Below are 19,868 nucleotides of genomic sequence, written 5' to 3' on the forward strand. Positions count from 1 at the left end.
TATTCCATGAACATATGAAGTCACCACATAGATAAAAATTAAAACATTTTTCCACTTGAATTTGTAAAATACATATTTTCACAATAATTCCTAAGTGTGTGCATAGGGTAAAAATTTGATATTTTTATATAGTTGAATTGGTCAGTTTATAATGGCAAAATATTTCTGGAGAAAAATTATGCAATCAATATTTTGCTCTAAAAATTGTTAATTTGTCTTGTGAATAATGTGACCTTTTATCTCAGAATTTCTGCACTGAAAAGATACTCTAATGATTTAATATTTGATTGTCTATGTAGTTATTTTGTAAGGATATTTTCTTGACTATAGCAGGGAAATATTGGTAAATATATAAACATCTCATATTAGAAGATTGTTGTAATGGGTTAAAATATTAATAGTGTTACTTTACTCTTAAAATAAGTACTTCATTGAAGGGTACAGTTTGCTTCAGAAGAAGGTTCTCTACATTTCTCAGTGAAGGTCTGAATTAAGCGCACAGATGTGAGAACATTAAAAGGCCCAGGACAACACCCAAGATGTACTTTTGATTGGTGTCTAGAAATCCCATGACTTTTGGCATAATGTGATATTATATCACATATCACACAATTTGAACTCTGTCGCATGAAAAGTTAGTTGCCTATATGATGGATAAAGTAAAACCTCTCCTTATATCCCAACATTGCCATGACAAAGCAGATTCCATTGAGAAACACCCATATCATCATTGTTATCATGATCATAATCTTTATCATCTTTGTTGGGATGATTTGTGCTGTGCAAATTTGAATAATCTGTGATCTTCAGTTTCTAGAACCTTTTTTTATCTCATTCTTGATTACTGTTAGCCAAGAGATATTTGCATGAGATATGGAGAACAGAAATGAAGCAGCATTCATTACCCATTGAAAGTTGGCTTGAGTCAGATGTAGTGATGGACAAACACAGAAGTGAGTTTCTCTTACTTCTTAATATCCTCTGTTCCATGTCTAGCATTTCTTCCCAGTTGCTGACATTGTTGTCAGTAAGTTGCTCCAGTTCACCATTAAATGTTGTCTGTGGACCTGAACTGGTAAGACTTATACAGAGATGATAACTCCCCATACATCTCCATTAGAACTCCCCCTTGATAGTCTATTGTTACCAGATAAAATTGAGATTCTCATATAGCCAAACCCTTTGTTAAGCATCTGATAATAATTTTACTCCCCATTGATATTTAATATTTATTAGACTTTCACAATATATGACATTTATATGTCAATTTTGATTAATCTCAGATATTTTATACTCTGTTTCTGCTCTATTTTTCCTTAAAGAAAGTGTGAAGTGGGCCTTCCTGATGGCACAAGGGGTTAAGCACAGCATTATGAGGCTGTCCACAGCCTCTGCAGCACGACATCTGTCCCCAGCCCAGAGGGCCAGGGAGATACCCACATGGTACAGCAGACCTCGCCTATCTTGCCCACTGCTCCCCTCAGCAGTGTATTTCAGCCATTCTGCCTGTTCTGTTCCCCAGTCTGTCTCTGGTGAATCCTTTCATCCCCCACACCTCTGGCCTATACCCCAGTTCTTGTATGCATAAATAAATACATCTTAAAAAAAAGGAAGTGTGAAGTGATTTTTTTCAGGCACCAAGGCACCAATCATTTTAGAAAAACTTCCAAGAAGTTTTTGGAAGAATCATTGGGCAAGTTGGGAGTAGAATTTACCATTTCTGAAATTCCAAGCTGCTGTCTTGATTGTTGGACTAAGCAAAACTATGTATCTTTAGAAGAGAAAGAAAAACAGACCTCGATATTTCAAAGAAATCAGTCTCCATTTAGTTTCTAGATGCTGCATGGATACATTTATTTCTAGATCAAGCTGTCCAATTGTAACTTATTCCATAAGTTTTAATATTTATTTTTAATCCAAGAAGCTTACACATCCCTTTGTTGTTCATATGAAATCAGATTTTATATTTTTTATCAGACATATGTTCAAGTTCAGTTTCTGAGCATAAGCATGGCTTTCATGTAAGTGCCCCACAAGACTTGAACAATGGGTTTCATATGGAACTCAGAGACGATATTTAAAATAATCTCTTGGAATTTCTTGCTTTATCAGAAGGTCTTTGTTGAGATCGGATTTATATGAGAAAAGTTTGGAACAAAAATCAAAGAAAATGGAAAATATTTGAGGAAATGAAAGGAACTTGATTAATAAGAAGGATTTCAATGATAGGGCAATATCAACTATTATCTTTAATGAATCAAACCTAGAAACTGTCTCATGGAGGAAAATGTGATTTCAATGTAATTTCAAGCACTGATGTAAAATGACTAAGTGGGATAAAGACATTTCATTACATGAATTTTATTAAATACAGGGTTTCCAACAATGGGTTTTCACTTTCCCCTCCCTTCCTTATTTGGAAGATATTTGACAAGTATGAGTTATTTTCCCCTATAGTTCCAACTCCTGTGTTCCTCTTATAGAATATTTGTTTTGTAGAAAAATTAGTGTTCTGGTAGTATCCCATATAATGTCCAGATGCAACAGAGAAGAGGAAAGCTTTCCTAGACCGGGAGGACTAATATCAGGGAGCTGGTTTAAGTTCTATGAATTTTTATTTTCATAGCATTCAAAAGCACATTCCTAACCTTGTATTAGGTGCAATAATTTATAAAGCCTATCTTGTAATTCTTACAGGCTCTCTTACAAATTGCCCCAAATAGTCCAACAAGATAATTAATTACAACCATGTAGTATAGTGACTTAGAGCAGTGTTTCTTGAGCTCTCTGCTGAAAGACAAGTTGTTGTCCTTCCTGATACATATTTTGTAAGATGTAATATGTATTGTAAGATGTAATGATATTTTGTAAAATGTAATAAACACACATTACTATAAAAATGATCATGTACTTGTACTTGGATGTTAAGACTATGGTATAGCTATTAAAGTTTTCAAATACTTACGCTTAATTTCTCCGCGTTTTTGAAAACAAGTACTAGTTGATGACCCACACTTTGAGAAATATTGTTTTAGAGTGTAGTCTCTGGCATTGAATTGCTTGGGTTCAAATTCTATCTCTGCCATATGTAACTTGCTTTGTAATTTTGTTCACATTACTTAAATGTAAGATTTAAGTAATGTTACATTTTTTTTTTCACAGCATGCCATGAGGATTTAATGAGATACTGTCTATCAAGCACTGGGAAGAATGTCTAGCACACACTGCAGAGTCAATAAAGGTAAGTCATAACTACTTCATGCAACTTTACAATATATAATGCCTTTTCACATACCTCATTTCATCTATTCCCCACAAAATTTCTGTGGGAGTTGACTAAAGAAGTTATGATTATTCTCCACGGCACAGCTGAGAAAACCAAGAGTCAAGTGTTTAAATGACTAAAGTGTGTAAATGGTGTGTGGCAGGTATATGGCAAAGCAAGGAGTTAAATTTATGCTAGTTCTCTCTTTTTTCTACCCTCCCCTTCAAGGTACATCAAAAGTTACATGAAGTAGTTTTCTTCATACAGAACAGAGTCCTTCCTGCTGGTTTCCTAAGCCTCTTGCTTTGGCACAGTTTGACAAAAAACAGGACCATCTCAGCAAAAGTGGGGACTCCTGATTCCCTCATTTAGTAGACTTTGTCCATAGAAGAGGTTCTTGTTGGCCCTGCACTTACATTTCCTTTTCACAGCTACTGAAGAGCGAGATACATACAGTAATTTATGCTTTCAATGCAGAGTGCTGTATATCTGGTTAATGTAATGGCAGCTGTATTTTAGACATTGGAAACATCGATTGGAAAAGTAATTTCCAACCCTAAAAGGAAAGAAATGACCGTCTTCTTTCGGGTGTTGGTGAATCGTCTGGCTTACCCTTTCTTTTTAACATGTCCAGATGATATAAAGATCTCTTTGGTTGACGTTTGAATGTTCTAGTTCTTACAAGTCTAAATAACATTTTACTTTTTCCTATGGTTAAACATGCATGAGTTTTCAGAGTTCGTTGTGCAAGCATCTCGTATATTATGGTCAATATTTGATTCAGAGAGAAAGGAAGGAACCAAACTCATGATGATGTGTGACAAGAATAAAATTCTGTTAGTAAATTAAAAAGGGAGTCACAAAAAAGCCAATAATACAGATGCCTTTTCTCCAAGAATGCCTTCAGGGAAACTTACAATCAAAAATGAAAACTCTTCCATTATGCAGCAGCACAAAATGAGCTTAGTGTAACAAGCCATTGTCCACTACTCTAAATAAGGGAATGAGCTTTCCATTAGCTAATTTGTGAAATGATAAGTGAAATGAAATGATAAAATGAGCTTTAAAATTGTGTAGAATGAAGAAATGTGGGTGGAGGTAAAGCAAAGCACTCGGAATTATGCCTAACTGCTACACTGTGTATATCAAACCTCTACAGGAATGAGTCCTTTAGGATGAAACACTCTTTCTTCTGTCAAATGTGTCAAGTAAATGAAATAACTCAACCACACTTGTTTGGGAGCAGCCCTGTGCTCTCAAAATTCTGGGCTGAGGTCAGGAGTGCTATAGCAACCATGATGAAATGTGAAATTTCTCATGCCCTAGACTCTTGTTTACTGCACATAAAGGACTTTGCACTAGATAAATATAGAGAGTTCCAGGCACTGCAGTGTTAGTGGCCAAAAAGCAAATAACCTTTAGTTGGAAAGTAAAGCTGTCCCAGACCTAACAGACAGGGATTGAGAGCTGACTACAGTGAATGTGGTAGAAACTCTATTTTATTAAGGTGAGTAGAAATTACCATGGTGGATACAATATTGCCTGCAATCTACTTAAATATTCTCCTGGCTATTATACGTTCTCACCAGGTGATCTAAAATTTTGAAGTCAGAGTAAAAGTATAGATATATAAAGGCTATAGGAATTCTAGTTAGGAAGAAGATATCCATGATTAATTTGAGTTCCCTCAGAAGCAGACCCTGAGGCTAGGGTTTGAGAAGTTGTAGGTTATTTGGTAAGTAATCTCAGAAAGCATTGTTAGGAGAGTGTTGAAATGACACAGGAAAGGGAAGGCATACACACAAAAGAGTACATTTTCAAGCCAGTTGCTCCTGGGCAAACCTGAGAGTAATTCTAAGTAGGAATTCTCGGGATCTAATAGGACAGATACCTCAAAATTAATTGAGCCCAGGGCCAAGGAGCATGGGTATTTGTATACCAAAGCTATCATTGATTGGGTAGGGGTGGGAAGATTGTATTTTAACCTTTCATATCTGATGTGTCGGTGCCTTCTGGTAATTAGATGTCCAGTAGTGCCTTAAAATGGGGCAGCCTCAGAGAATGTTGTTGGGGCATCTGCTGCAATTCTTGAAGCTACATTTCCATTGGATTCTGTGGCAATCAGCACTGTAAGTTAAGAATTTGCACACAGTAATGCATACACATTTGACTTAAGGTTTATCTTCACTTGCTTTTAAACATAGAAATGTGATTGCATAAAGGCAGAAAACTGGGGCTTCCTGGTGGCGTAGGGGTTAAGTCTCAGTGCTATCATGCTATCACCACTGCAGTCTCAGTTCGATCCCTGGCCAGGGAGCAAACGCACATATTGTGCAGCAGACCTCTCCTGTCTAACCCACTGCTCTATTTCAATAGATCTACCTGTTCTGCTCCCCACTCTGTCTCTGGTGAATCCTCTCATCCCCTGCACATCTGGCCTATACCCCAATTCTTGTATGCATAGTAAATAAATATAAATCTTAAGAAAAGTGGCAGAAAACTGCATTAGACTGATGCACAAGTAAATAAAGTGAAATAACTGTTACAAATATTTTGGAGTTAGACAAGATTCAGATCCTAGCCTTACCAACCAAGTAAATTCAGTGAGTAATTTAATGTACTTTATTTTCTTTATCTGTGAAATGTATACATAATACACATTTTACAGAGTTGTGGTAGTATAATTCAAACTCCTTGTTCAATACATGGAATTTATTAGTTTATCAACAAAGATTAGTTATGATCACCCACATACTCACAAGTACTACCACCATCATTATAATCAATAACAGTAACACGTCATATTGCCATCATCATCATTATCATCATCATTATCATCTTCATTGTCATTTTTTCTTGTTCAAGACACCTGAAGTTTTCTCTGCAAAAAAATAAGATATACCTCTTTCTATATAATGGGAAGAAAGTCAAACAATATTTAGTCTTTTAAATATCTATGAAAATGATTCAACATTCTTTGAATGCATTGTGCCTTATTTTTTATTGCACTTAGCATTGGGTGTGCAGCTGCTTATACTAGAACACTCAGACAGGTACTAATTAACAGGCACTAACAGCTTCAAGGGAAAAGAGTCATGTAAATACTTATTTAGAAAATATTTAAAGTAGTCATTACAGAGATTCTCCAATTGCCACATATTTTATGGCAATCTATTTTCTAAAATGAATCAACAGGACTAAGTCATTCTTAAAATGCCACTTAGTAACGCCTCCATGCAACTGGCTGTGTCATTATGTGGCCCAAGATACAGATTTAACACAGTAATTCCTTTTCCTCTCTTCTGAAAATTATAGCATTAAAGAAAATACTAGTCACTTACATAAAGCAACTATACTAGCTAGGTATCACTGACTGAGTTTATATACATGAAGAATTTGAATAAATTACATTCTCAAAAGCACTATGACCAAAGTATACTGTTAACTGAGAAGTCTACTTTTAGTTTGCAATTTCAGTAATTCAGATGTAGAAACTCCAGGAATTATTCTCCTCAACATAAATATCCAGTGATCTTGATAATCATAACTAAATTCTTCCTTTATTGACCTCACCTAACACCATTTATTTAAACAGTACCAATATGCTAATAACTCTCAACTTTTTATCATTAGTTCTGACTTTTTTTCCCAAATGTTTCCCCTCAAACAATTGAAAAAATGAGTCTCCCTGATGGAAAGGAAGTCACTTTAGAAGCTGCCTATTTGTGGAAATATAGGAATTGAATGGGACCTCTCCTGTTAGATATGAGTGATTATTTACTCTGCACATCTCTAAGAGTAAGCCTGATTCTGATGCCAGTGAATTTTAGCAACTCCAATGCCCCATAGCTACTCCAATGATGATTGTCTTAGAATCAGCTTGTTCTCTGGGTGGATATTCTGGATAAACATTGTTTCAAAAATATTATGACTTTCTTGTGCTCTATCTGAAATTTCAGTTCATTAGATTTTAGAATTTTAATTCAGTCATTAGATCTTAGAATTAATATGAGCTCTTTTTTGATGCACAAATATGAAAAATCACTATATTTATCTCAGTTTAAAAATACACATTCATATTTTACATGAGTTTCACAATTCTGTCAGACTAGAGGGAGGTATGGAATAAATATTTGTGAACTGCTTAGTATATGCCAGATACTAGACATCAAAAATACAGATATAAATAACACTGTAATTCTCACATTGTCTTCACCCTACATGTGTGACTTAAGATTATTGATTTAGACTCCAGCAATTAGGAAGTTAAGGCTCAGAGAGTTAAGTGATTTGCCTAGTAGCATGCAGTTAAGAACAAGTGAAGTTAAAACTCAGTCTGGGTCTTCTAATTCAAAGTCCTGTGGATTTTGCATTATCACAATTATTGTCTCTGACACTTTGGATGTGTTTATGAAGTAATTTCCCTCCGTTTTTTTCTATTGCTTGGCATTTTGAAATAGCCTCAAAGAATAATTAATTGTCTCCTTTTGTATGCATGTGTGTGTGTGAAAAGTCTTTTTCTGTTTACATTCACTATATTTGCAGATTCATAGTCTAGACGACCACGGCTGCAAGTATTCACTGGTGGGTCATTATGATGATATTTGTTCTTTCTCACTAATGCCATAAATGTGTGTAAGGTTTGATAGCTCTAAGTGACAGAAAAATATTTTTATAGGTAGAGCAGACCCATGTCTTTGTAATTAAGCTTGCCTGAAATAAGACCAAATGCATCAACATATTTATGCCTCACATTGTGGAGCCTCTTATCCTGTTATTTTATTAACATAAAGGGTGCCTTTAATTATGCAGAACTACAAACTGCATTATTGATATTCTATAAACATTAACTACACCCATCCCTAATGGAGCAGAAACAAACTGTAGTCTCTTATTTTTTAGGATTCATAGGAAGAAAGAAGTCTATGGTATAAAATAAAAGTAGTTAGAACGTAATATATCCTTGTGTTGTTACTGTGAGTAGATATGAGTGTACTTATTTTCATCCTTGAGATTTCCCAGCTACCTTTTATACAAATGCTCCTGAATTGTAGTAACATATTTAAAATGTGATACTAGAAATTTGCCATCTAACTCTACTCAGCAAACCTTCATTTTTCAATATATCTTATTCTATGCAGTCCACTTGTAAATTTATGAGAATATTTCAAAACGGTCAATTTTACCACTCAGCCTTTGATTTGAGACCCTGAAATCTACCAGTCAGATTACATACTTCATGGATTTAAGGAAAAAGTTAGTTTCTAGGAGCAGGCACACCAAATGGCTTTTCAAAGATTTATATGACTTGGTATTGTTTTATGAACTAAACAAGAGAGAGCGAGAGAGAGCAAGAGAGAGAGAGAGAGAGAGTGAATATTGTCAGATTACAGTTGCATAATTTTAAACTTAATGATTTATTATTATGGATAAGCCACATGGGATTTTATTGCCATTAGAATGTGGAAGATATGTAAAAGGGTATCATAAAAATAATGCCTACTTTCTTCTAAGCTTAGGAAAATTACAGGAATTGAAAAATCAAGAGGCTTTGTCTTGCTCCACATGGCTCCATCTATGGCACTCCCAGGCAAAAATTCTTTGCATACTAGGGTCAACTATGAAAAATTTAAAAAATAGTTTGAGTAAAATGATTTCCAATATTATATATCTCTACTATTGAAAGATATATATTTATCATTGGAACCATCTTTATATTTTGGGCTAGGTTCAAAACTTAGACACAAGTATATTTATGAGCAATTTTTATGACATTGCTCTTACAAAGCTTGTGTAACTTAGGTGGTTTGATATTTTATTCATTCCCCTACTCAATAAATACATATTATGTATTTTCATTCTGAATAAGAAAAGAACCAGCCAAATTGATCCCTGCATTTCTAAAGTTCATGTACTACTTGAGTAGAAAGATACTGGCAGAGAAATTCACAAACACAATTACAGATGTTCTGATTAATAGATGTCTGATTTTAAAATATTAAAAACATTATATATATGAAAATTATATATGTATTTTTAAACATACACATATGATGAATAAAAATATGTGGAATGCTGGAGTAACATGGAAAATAAAAATAAAAAGAACCAAATTGAAATTCTAGAAATGAAAAAATATACTTGAGATAAAAATTCATTTAAGGAGATTAAATCAGTTGGACACTATGGAAAAAAGGATTAATGGACATGAATATGCATCGATTGACATTTGACTGATGGACAGAGAGCAGAAGGATAAAAAAGACATAATGAACAGTCTCACTGACCTGATGGGGACATATCAAGCCATTTAACATATATGCAATTGCACTCCCTGAAGAAGGGAGAAAAAACTCAGGATAGAATGTACATATAAAAAAATAATGGCTAAAATATTCTAAATTTAATTAAAATTTTCACACCACAGATATCAGGAGATGCAGTGAATCTCAGGTCAGATAAATATAAAGGAAACTACTCCTTGACCTGTTATGGTAAAATGCTGAAAATGAGTAACTTCCAGTTAGCCCAAAGAAAGAATGAATTAGGCAAGGAAGAAGAGGAAGGGGGAGCAAAATGTTACTGGCACTGCTTTGTCCACTACATAAGATACTAACAATCCCCCCATCCTTTAAAAATAAAAAGCAAAAAAATTTAAATGGCAATAATAATATAACTCACATATTGTAAAATCCATACATCTTCTGATTTAGATCGTTAAAAGCCAAGGATACCCAATTTCATAACTTTTGAATACATGATTAGAGAAGTGGATTTTCTCTGTTCTCCTGTATTCGACAATCACATTCTCCAATCCTGTTCTCCCAATATGTTCAAGTTCTCTTTATGTAACATATCTAATTATGTCACTCTTCTTATTAAAAAATCTTTAATCATGCAGTGCAAAGAGCATGAGTGATGGTCTTAAATATCCTTTGGTTTTACCCATAGTTCTGTGATTTGTGAGCAGCATCATCGTGTACCTATTTTGCCACCTCTCTTAGTCTCAAAATCCCTCAACCGCAAATGGGAAGCATAGCACCAATCCCAAAGTTTGACATGAAGAGGAAACAAGGTTCTTGATTCAAGATGATTATGGGTACTCGACCTGTTGCATTCTTCCTTCCCCTCAAATTCACACCCTGGCTACATATATAGTTTGGACTACTCATTGGCTCATACTGTTTCTACCATGTCTATAAGGTAATGGTATGTGTAGCGTAGGTGAGTTCATTAGGTTGTTTACACCACTAGCATCTTTTTTTTATCACCTGTGGCCTTGATCTTGCTAATGCAGGAGGTGTTTGGGACCATAGGCCTGGGGTGTGCATGCCTGATGGTGGACACCTGGGGTATAGTGTGGGCATGTGTAAGGGGGCACACCTGAGCTTGGAGGCCAGGGATATAAGGGTGGCATCACTCAGAGATGGTCAGGCTATGGGAAGATGGCTGTGGGATGGTGGCTATGAGAGAAGTGACTACAGAAGAGGTGACACCACAGGGGAACACCAGAGAGAGCCCAAAGAAAGCATATATTCACTGAGAGCTGGGGGGCTTGGTTGCTGCCAACCTCTTGGCCCCCCATCCCCCCTGACTACCCAGCACCTGGTTGCCGCACTGCAGTATGTCATCCCTCTCACTCCCTTCTATTTAGGGAAGGTTCTAACTTCATTCTACTACACATTGTCACAGATACTCCAGCAATTGTTTTTCGTTTTTTGGGTTTTTTTTGGGGGGGCAGTGTTTGTGATGATTTTGCACATACTTAGTTCTAATAGGCATTTTCTTCCTTATCTGTGCTATGAGATAAACCACCCAAATTCTTTAACAGTCAACTCAATCTTGTCTCAGACAAGTTTCCTCCTTCTATTCTTCTACATCTGGCACATTCTTAGAACGTATATTGTGTTATAATCTATTTTAGTTAAAACACAAATTGTTAGCTGCATTCTAAGTTCCAGGAAAGTAGAGACTGAGTTTTTCATGCTTACAATTCTCAAAGTTTCCTGTGACATTGACATATAACATGTGCACAGCAAATATTCTCTGAATGCATGAATAAGTGGATGGATAAACTACTGGTGAGGCATAGGAAAAATAAAGGAATTAACTTTAATTTCAGTCCAAAAGATTTAATTGCAAGTCTGACATTTGTATATTTCTAGTTGTGTGAAGCCTTTGTCATGTCACTCTTTAGTTTCTTTAATTGAAAAAAGAAAATAGTGCACCCTGATAGATATAATTACAGAGTAGTTATAAACTCTAAAATATTATGTATATTTCCTTTTCACTACTTCTTTTTCAAGCATCAGTAAAAGCATTTTTATTTGAATGATTTTTAAAAATAATTGTCCAAAGTTAGAGTGAAGACAGCATCAATGATGTAACCCAACATTCTGTCATGATTCATGGGATATACCTTAAGTGTATAACTAATTCACATAGACTGCCCTTGGGAGAGAAGATGAGTAGGTCAGAAACAGCTTTGAAAGGAGAATATTTTTTAATAATTTTATGAAACATCTTTAATAATACAAATAAAGATTTTGGAGGAAAAAAGACAAAACAGAAGAATAATAATGCTCAAAGATGAGGAAAATTGTTTGCTTTGCTTTGATTTCCTGGCAGAGACTTTCATTGTCTACATGCTTACAAATATATTTCAGTTTTAATTATATGCTACATACACATACACACACTCATTTTCATATACATTATTTTATTATTAGGCAGAAAAACAGAGGTTATATGGGTTATATGTTCCCATTCCTATTTTGCTGTCTCTGGGCACCAGCTTTCTGACCCCTAAAATGAAATAAATAACATCAATCTCATAGCATTTTTGTGCGTATTAAATGAAATCATACATAAAAATGTCTAGCACATGATAAAGGCTGCAGCAAATATTTTCTGCTTTCTTATTTCAGAAAAAGTAAATATTTAAAATTATTGAATATATTCATTACGTGGATTATTTCTCTGCATCAAGACTAAATGCATCTCTCATTCTCTAGTCATCTTTGTTATTCTTACTGGGAATAAGAAATAAAACTTAAGGGAAAACAATTCCAAAGTCTCCTATAAGTATGAAAGCAAGACTTTGAATTTACCCCATGGGACACCAGAGATCTAAAATAAAAGTGGACATAAACAAAGGAAGCTCAAAGAGTGAAGAACAGAAAGCATTGGAGAAAGGACAATAGTGACAGACCAGGAAATCGGGGAGAAAAAAACAGAATTTATGATTGAAGCACACTGAATAGTTCTATTTTTATTTTTGTCCCAAAGTTAGAGATAGTTTGTCCAAATGAAATAATGGCTGATTTTTGTTCCTCAAACAGTGGAGAACTATTTGGGTGACAGCAGAATGAGTTATTCGTTGCAATAGAGACTTCCTACCTTCCCAAGTGGGCTGTGGGTGTGAAGTACTTTAATTAGAAGTAATCTGACTACAGAAATGATTCAGCCTGATTTTTTTTTTTTTGCATTGAAACACTGCATGGAAGAAAAATGCCATATGTTTTTTTAAAATAATTTTTTAAAGGCAGAAACAATTACAAATGACAAAAATCACAACTTTGCTATTAAAAAAATACAAATTAAAATGATAGTTGACTGTTTTTCCACCTAACTGAATGACAACAAATATAGGAAACAACGAAACCTAATGTTGGTGAAGAATAGGAAAAATAAGCACTTTATGCACTGCTGTTATGAGTATACATGGGAGCTAAGGAAAACTGTCAAAATCTGGTGGACTGGGGTAAAAGTGCAATATGGAAAAATCTATCAGGTATACTCCATTCATCTTCAAGGACTGCATATCTTAAAGAAATAAATTATGTCACAAACACAATAAAAACAATAAGAATACAAAAATAATATTGCTTAAGGATATTTAATGAACAGAGAAAAGTGTGTAATTCCATGTTTTAAAAAAAAGTCTCTTTGTTGCATGGAATACATGCACTACATGTCAGTATCCCTTTGAATATAGATAGAAAGAGACCAAAAAAGGGGTTATCTTTGAATGGTGACATTGCCTAATTTTTCTTTCATTTTGCTTATTCCCTTCCCCTGCCATGTTTTTATACTATGAAAATGAATAACTTTGTAATCATAAAAACACTATATTTTCATAAGAATGTCTCTTTATTTTCTCTTTTAACCTATCTTTTAACCCTATTTCTGAATTGACTTATTATTTTTATTTTAACATGTTTCATGTAGCTCATTTCTGCTTGGAATCTGCTTGGAAATAGACTTGGAATTTATTTTCCATCTGGAAACAGAAGGCTGTTAGTGATTTAGATGAGCTAAGAGAACCCCAAGAAAGTTTTCATCTACTTAAACTAAGAACCAAAGCCTTATTTTTCAGTCATTCAAATAAGGAAGTGATTGTTCATCTCCCCACCCCCACCCCACCTAAAAGCTATCAATCCTTGCAGAAGTTGTTGGGTTTTAGAGTCTTCAATGAGGACCGTGGAAAGAAACACACAAAAAAGTAGAACAAGAGCCTGCAGTGTGTCAATGAAATGCCAAAGGATGCAAAACGACAACATAATGAGATGTGACGTGTCTCTACACTGACATGTCAAGTCTGCACAATTCAAAGGCTGAAGTTTGCCTAAAACCCTGGCAAAGGCATGCTTCCAGTTAGTTACAAGCAAGGGTCCTTCAACATTAAAAAAAATATATATATATATTTATTAACAAAATGCTGTCACCATGGGAAAATCTTTTCGTGACATATATTACCAGTGGAAAAGAATGGTTTAAACTGCAATTCTATAAATGAAGCAGAACCCCAGGACTACATTCCTGTAAGGAAGCTTCAAAGTAAAAAAAAAAAAAAAAAAAAGACACCATTATTTCGATCTTTATTCAAATGTTTTTTTTCCATCTAATAACTATACTTACTGTCCTATTTGTTTTATTTTGAGGGCAAGAAATCCTGGAAACTATGCTCTTCTGATTATTTACCTTCCATCACATTATTTCTAAATCAAACTCTATTATGCCACTTTCAGTATTAGCTTCAGATTTTTGTTTGTTTTGCTTTAATATCTAAAAAGTTAGATGAGAGATTGAAGCTGTGGTTTTCTTTTTCACTTGCACATTCACATTAGGCCTTCTTTACAGTTGTTTTATAAGAAAATGCCAGGGCATCAGAAATAGATAAATGAATAGATAAATGTTTTCCCCCATTCTCCTTACTATTTATATTCCTGGGAGTTCATTTCATTGTCTCCATAATGTAACACTTCGTTGAAACTGTTAAAGTTAGTGACTTTTTTTATTCACTTCAAATTTTCTACAGACATTTTACAGTATGGTCTCTGGTTATTAGAACAAATACTACATTTTCCAAGATCCATATGAGAATTGTCCATGTTTAAGTTTTGGAAACATCTTTTCTACTTCTGATTCTTTTAATGTGGTCTTAAAATATATATGTAACAGACCACAAGGAACATGTTTCTTAAGAGTACCTTCATTAAATACCCAGAAGTGAGGTAATGCTGTGCAGATGTTGTCATGGTAAATATGCATGATAACAAACTTGAAAATGGCCAGAACTCAAGTTCAGATCTAGCCCAGTCAGACTTAAATTACTGGCTGTTATTTTTCAAAATGTTTTCCTTCATTTTGGTCCTAATGGATAAATGTTTTCAGATCTGATACAATAATGTTTGAATTCTGTTGAAACCACAATTTTCTTCTACTCCACACCCAGCACAAATGGTATGAAGACAGAACTAAGAGGTTGTGCTTCCCTAGAGATCTCCCTTCAGTACATTGACGTGGTTTGGGTTATTTTCCTCACAGTTTCAAATTGGTCTGCTAGAGAAATCTCATAAAAGTGGTCTGGAACTGTTTCCGTAAAGAGAAGGAGTTTTCTTTTTAAATGATTTTTCATCCAGTTATTTATTGGGAAAATAAAATGGAATACTAAGTAAATGCAGAGTTGCATTTAATTCATGACAGACCTCTCCTTCAAAACAAATGTATTTTAAAAAGTCACTGGACAAGAAAGCCACTAAGGATCCACCTTCCAGAATCTTTTACAGCTGAAATGGAATCACTAACTTGTGTTTGTTCTTCATTAATGAAAAGGCTCATAATATTTTTGCCTAAAAGTTCATAATTATACTCTATAAAATTTCATCTTTAGTGTTATCAGGTAAAAGATTCCTGGAAGGTCTTAAATGCAAATAATGCTCTTAGAAGAATAAAACTGAAAGTCTTATGCCTAAGTCTAATATTGACTAGATTGAAGACCTCAAAACTCCACAATTCTTTCCCAAGCTTTTCATTATACAACAATAGACTGAATAGCCTTGTTCAGATTTCTTATAGACTTCGAAGCCTCTTAATTGGGACCTCAGTTGTTGCTATTCTTAAATGAATGAGTTTTCACACACTTCAAGACCTAAAGCAAATTATTGATTTTATGCCTTGAATGCTTGCTATTTTAGATAACCTATGAAAAATCTGATATAATGTAACATAATATAATATGGTATAACTCAATACAAAATAAAATAACAAATATCTTCTTAGTGTCTGATTAATACCAGAACATAGTAGGTACTCAGTAAATGTTTGCATTAATGATGGTATTGCTTAACTTACTCTTACTTGATTTCAGAGAGCAGCGTTAGAGTTGACACACATTAACCTGCCTTATCTAAAATGAATGCTTTCTTTTGCCTTCAGTGATAGCATGCTGTTAACAGCATGCTCAGTTACCTAATATAATATGTGAAGTTTAATCACCAAAAGTAGCTACTTCAGAATACACCTAGAGGAATGACCTGATTAATGGGGCTTATTCCCAAAGCAGAAGCTATGCCTTCAACAAATTCTAAAATGTAGAACATGAGTTTACATGAGCAACAATGTCAGAATACAAGTCCCTATTCTGTTATTCATTTTGTTCAATCACCTGTGAAAAGAGCCTTAATCTGTTATTGTTTATGACAAAACACATTATAGTATGTTTATATCCTTCAACTTCAGGGTGTGTAGTAGTCAGTCACTTTTCCCAGGCAATCAGAGCTGGTGAACAGTCGCTGAAATATTTCCTTTCACATGAATGCAAAAGTCTTTCCAAAGAATCCCCTCTGGGAATGTGCACAATAATATCGGAACATGGACTAGCTTGAAGTCACAAATGCTGACAGTTCCTGCCTTTGGGGACAAAAGAGACAGTGGAGGCTTCCTGACAAATGCTGTACTTGACTTACTTCCCCCAATGTGTTCACAGAACAAGTGTCACACCAGGGATTACAAAGTCAATGGCTAGTTTTCCTTATTTAAATACTCTAGGTATTAGACTGAGCTCTAAGACTGGAAGAACCAATCATCTACTGATGCTTCATGACCTGTCAGGAGCAGAGAAGTTCAACCCTGTAGTTAAAAGTAGTTTATAGGATGAAGGCATTGTTTTTTTTTTTTTTTTTTTAACACAAAATAAAACTAATGTATTTAGAAAACAACAAGCAGACAAGATTGCTAAATTGATCCTGGAACAAGAAATGTCTACAGATAAAAAATTAGTTAGTGACAATTTCAGCCAGCATTGTAGAAAGTAGCTCTGCTTGGTTTCCTATAGAAAAACAAAACCAACACGATGCACTAGAAGGCATAACTCAACAGCCTCCCCTAATTAACCATCCTAGTGGCCCAGACATCTAGGGTAGCCAATTCCTTCCCCTGATACACTGCTACTAAAAATGCACACTTGACTGCAGAAACAAACACAAGGATGGGAAAGTTTGTTGTTGACAGAAAGCCAACAACTAATACCCTGTTTGTTTTTTTTTTTTTCCTGATGGTCTGCAATTTCACATGTTTTTAAACATTGCAGGGATAAAGACTCTTCTTTTTAATAAAACTCACCCATTCTGTGAAACTTATGTCATACAAATTTCCCTGAGAAAAATTAGATGGAAGCATGGTAACTTACACTTCTTCCCCAAGTGTATTTGGAAATGCATCAGATTTAGAAACCAAGGAAATACTTACCATATGTTAAGGGGGAGGGGAAGGATGAAATGAAATTGGATGTTTTTCATATGTGAAAATAGTTTTGATTGAGTTCATATAAAAATATGGACAAGCCAATATATTTGTATATTTCTTTTAAATATATTTTTGTTGTACATAAACTTACCCTTAAACTAGTACTGAGCATTTGTATAAATTTCCACATTTTATGATACAGATCAACTTGTATAAAAATTTCTCTATGGAGGGCCTCTCCTGGTGGCGCAGCAGTTGAGCGCTGGGCTGCGAAGCTGCCTGCAGCCTCTGCATCGCCAGTTTGAATCCCCAGCCACCGGTGAGGGTCCCACATGGCATGACAGACCTCTCCTGCTGTGCCCGCTGCTCCCCTCAGCAGTGTATTTTGTCGATCTGCCTGCTCTGTATCCCGCTCTGGCTCTGGTGAATTCTCTCACCATTCTGCGCTTCTGACTGTACCCAGTGCTTGTATAAATAAATAAATCTTTAAAAAAAAATTCTCTATGGAAATGAACACTTGAAAAACAGTGCAGATGGGCCATGCCTTCCAATATATGTCATTGCTAGAATCAGGCAAATAATGGTTTCACTTTTTTTTTTTTTTTTTGAAAAGGCAGGTTCAATGCAAAACCAAAAGCAATCTATAAAAAAGATCTCTGCAGTCAGAGAATTATTACATTTCTTTGATTTCTTCCCATGTGGGGCCTCCTGTAGGGGTGAAGGTCTTGATAGATGAATGCCCGCATTGCTAATTTACAGAACCTTGGTGTGGAACTCCCTAATTCAAGAACCCAAAGGAAATGCTAGCTTCCCTGGTGAAAAAAACCATAAAATGACTGTTTGCTTAAATGAGTTAATCTCCAGCTCTTTAAAAGTATCTATGGGATTCTCATTGTGAATTCTATCCCTTTTTCAAGGTATTGGCTCTTTCACAAAACAAAAGTCCTCCCTGTTTTGAGTAGGTGCCTAATAGTTCCGGAGCATTACACTTTTAATTACCTTTATTTAAATAACAAGCAATTTTATTGAATAGTTAAAGGCACAGCTTCTTGACTGCTTTGCCATTTCTAATCCGTTCTTATTCCAATGAATTGGATTGAGACATGTAACGTGGATGAAAATATTTCAGTCTGTAAACTCCTTACTAATGGTTAAACACACTGCCCATTTGATGCCTAGCCTGACACTCAGATAAGACATTATCTGACTTCATTCCCACTAAGCTCACCTATTTTATCAGATGAGTTGAGCTTCAGTAATTCAGACAATGATTAGATGAAGAGCAAAATAGCCCCCAGCAATTAAGAAGCATATTTAAAAGCACTTTAGACCAAATGTACCTCTTGAAGTATTTTTTTCTTCATTCTCTTTAGAGCATTTTCCAGACTCAGTCTTATAATTGAAAGAAAATTTAATCCTGCATTAACCATATAATCATTTTGCAAACTAGGTTCTGGAACTCCTCTTTATTGAAGTGGGTTAGCCCAGAATTGTGGATTAATGATTTCCAACCCTATTTAAAATCTCGTAGACTTAGCATACCTCACAAAGTCTATTTTCATTCTTATGAAATAGCTAGAATATTAATTTTGCATTTATCACCTTTCTTCTAAAAGCTCCAAGTGTTATAAGAACTTCAGCAAAAGAGTGAAAACTGCATTTCAAGGTGGAGGGAATATATTCCTATATTTTATACATCAGTCAGATAATATAGATACAAATCCATAGCTATTAAGCAGGCTTCTTGATCATGAGATAAGACAAACAATTTCTCCTAAAACAGTTAGGATAAGGGTGCATCAACTATGTGCTATAGGTAAGACAGCATTTATTTGAATAATAATGCCTACATAGTATTTTATTCTTAAATAAAAGTATTTTTACATCTTATTTCAAAAAATGAATAAAAACTATAGCAACGGTAACTTTTGCATAGCTATTTGCATTTTTAAAAACTCTCATAAGATTGGGTTTTTGTTGTTTTTTATCTTTGTAGAGTTTAATAGTTTTTTATATATGTATTTGATATCAGTCCTTTGTCTGATGTATGGTGTGCAAATAAAAATCAGCAAAAGAACTAACAGATACTTCTCCAAAGAAGACATTCAGACTGCAAATATGCAAAACAAACCACAATGAGAAACCACCTCACACCTGTGAGAATGGCCCATATAGAAAAGACTAGAAACTGTAAGCACTGGCAAGGATGTAGAGAAAAGGAAAGAGAAACTTTTTAATGAGAAAGTATTTTTTAATTTATTTTTACTCTTATTATGCAGTTGGAAGTGAAATCCTTCAAGGTGAGAAAATTCTTTGGTATAGTGTTGAGAGCAGAAACTGAGAACTTTTATGTGCTTAGGAGTAGACGGAACTCATCTGCATGAAATAAATAAATAATTTTGTTGGTAGCTCTGGATTGGTGAAATGAGATCAGAGAATCAATACAGTGGTGTTCAGCTATTCATACAAAGGGGGCTTTATATTCCTTTCTGTGATTTCCCACATCACTTAGAAAACCATCATTACAGAAAACATATTGATATATTTGTATGTTCATGTATTTGTTTGCACATGT

At 34.6% G+C, this 19,868-nt stretch overlaps 1 long non-coding RNA gene across 2 annotated transcripts in view; it reads left to right on the forward strand.

The window, feature by feature from the left end:
• The window catches only part of LOC129145153 (uncharacterized), a 305,992-nt gene that overhangs the window by 154,002 nt on the left and 132,122 nt on the right, over nt 1-19,868 (forward strand). For both annotated transcript variants that reach the window (XR_008550293.1, XR_008550295.1), the window contains one exon: nt 3,163-3,241. This is a non-coding gene — a long non-coding RNA (uncharacterized LOC129145153). The remainder of the gene's footprint in view (nt 1-3,162; nt 3,242-19,868) is intronic.

Source organism: Talpa occidentalis, unplaced genomic scaffold, assembly GCF_014898055.3.
Source record: "Talpa occidentalis isolate TD23 unplaced genomic scaffold, MPIMG_talOcc4v2.1 talOcc4.9, whole genome shotgun sequence".
NCBI lineage: Eukaryota > Metazoa > Chordata > Mammalia > Eulipotyphla > Talpidae > Talpa > Talpa occidentalis.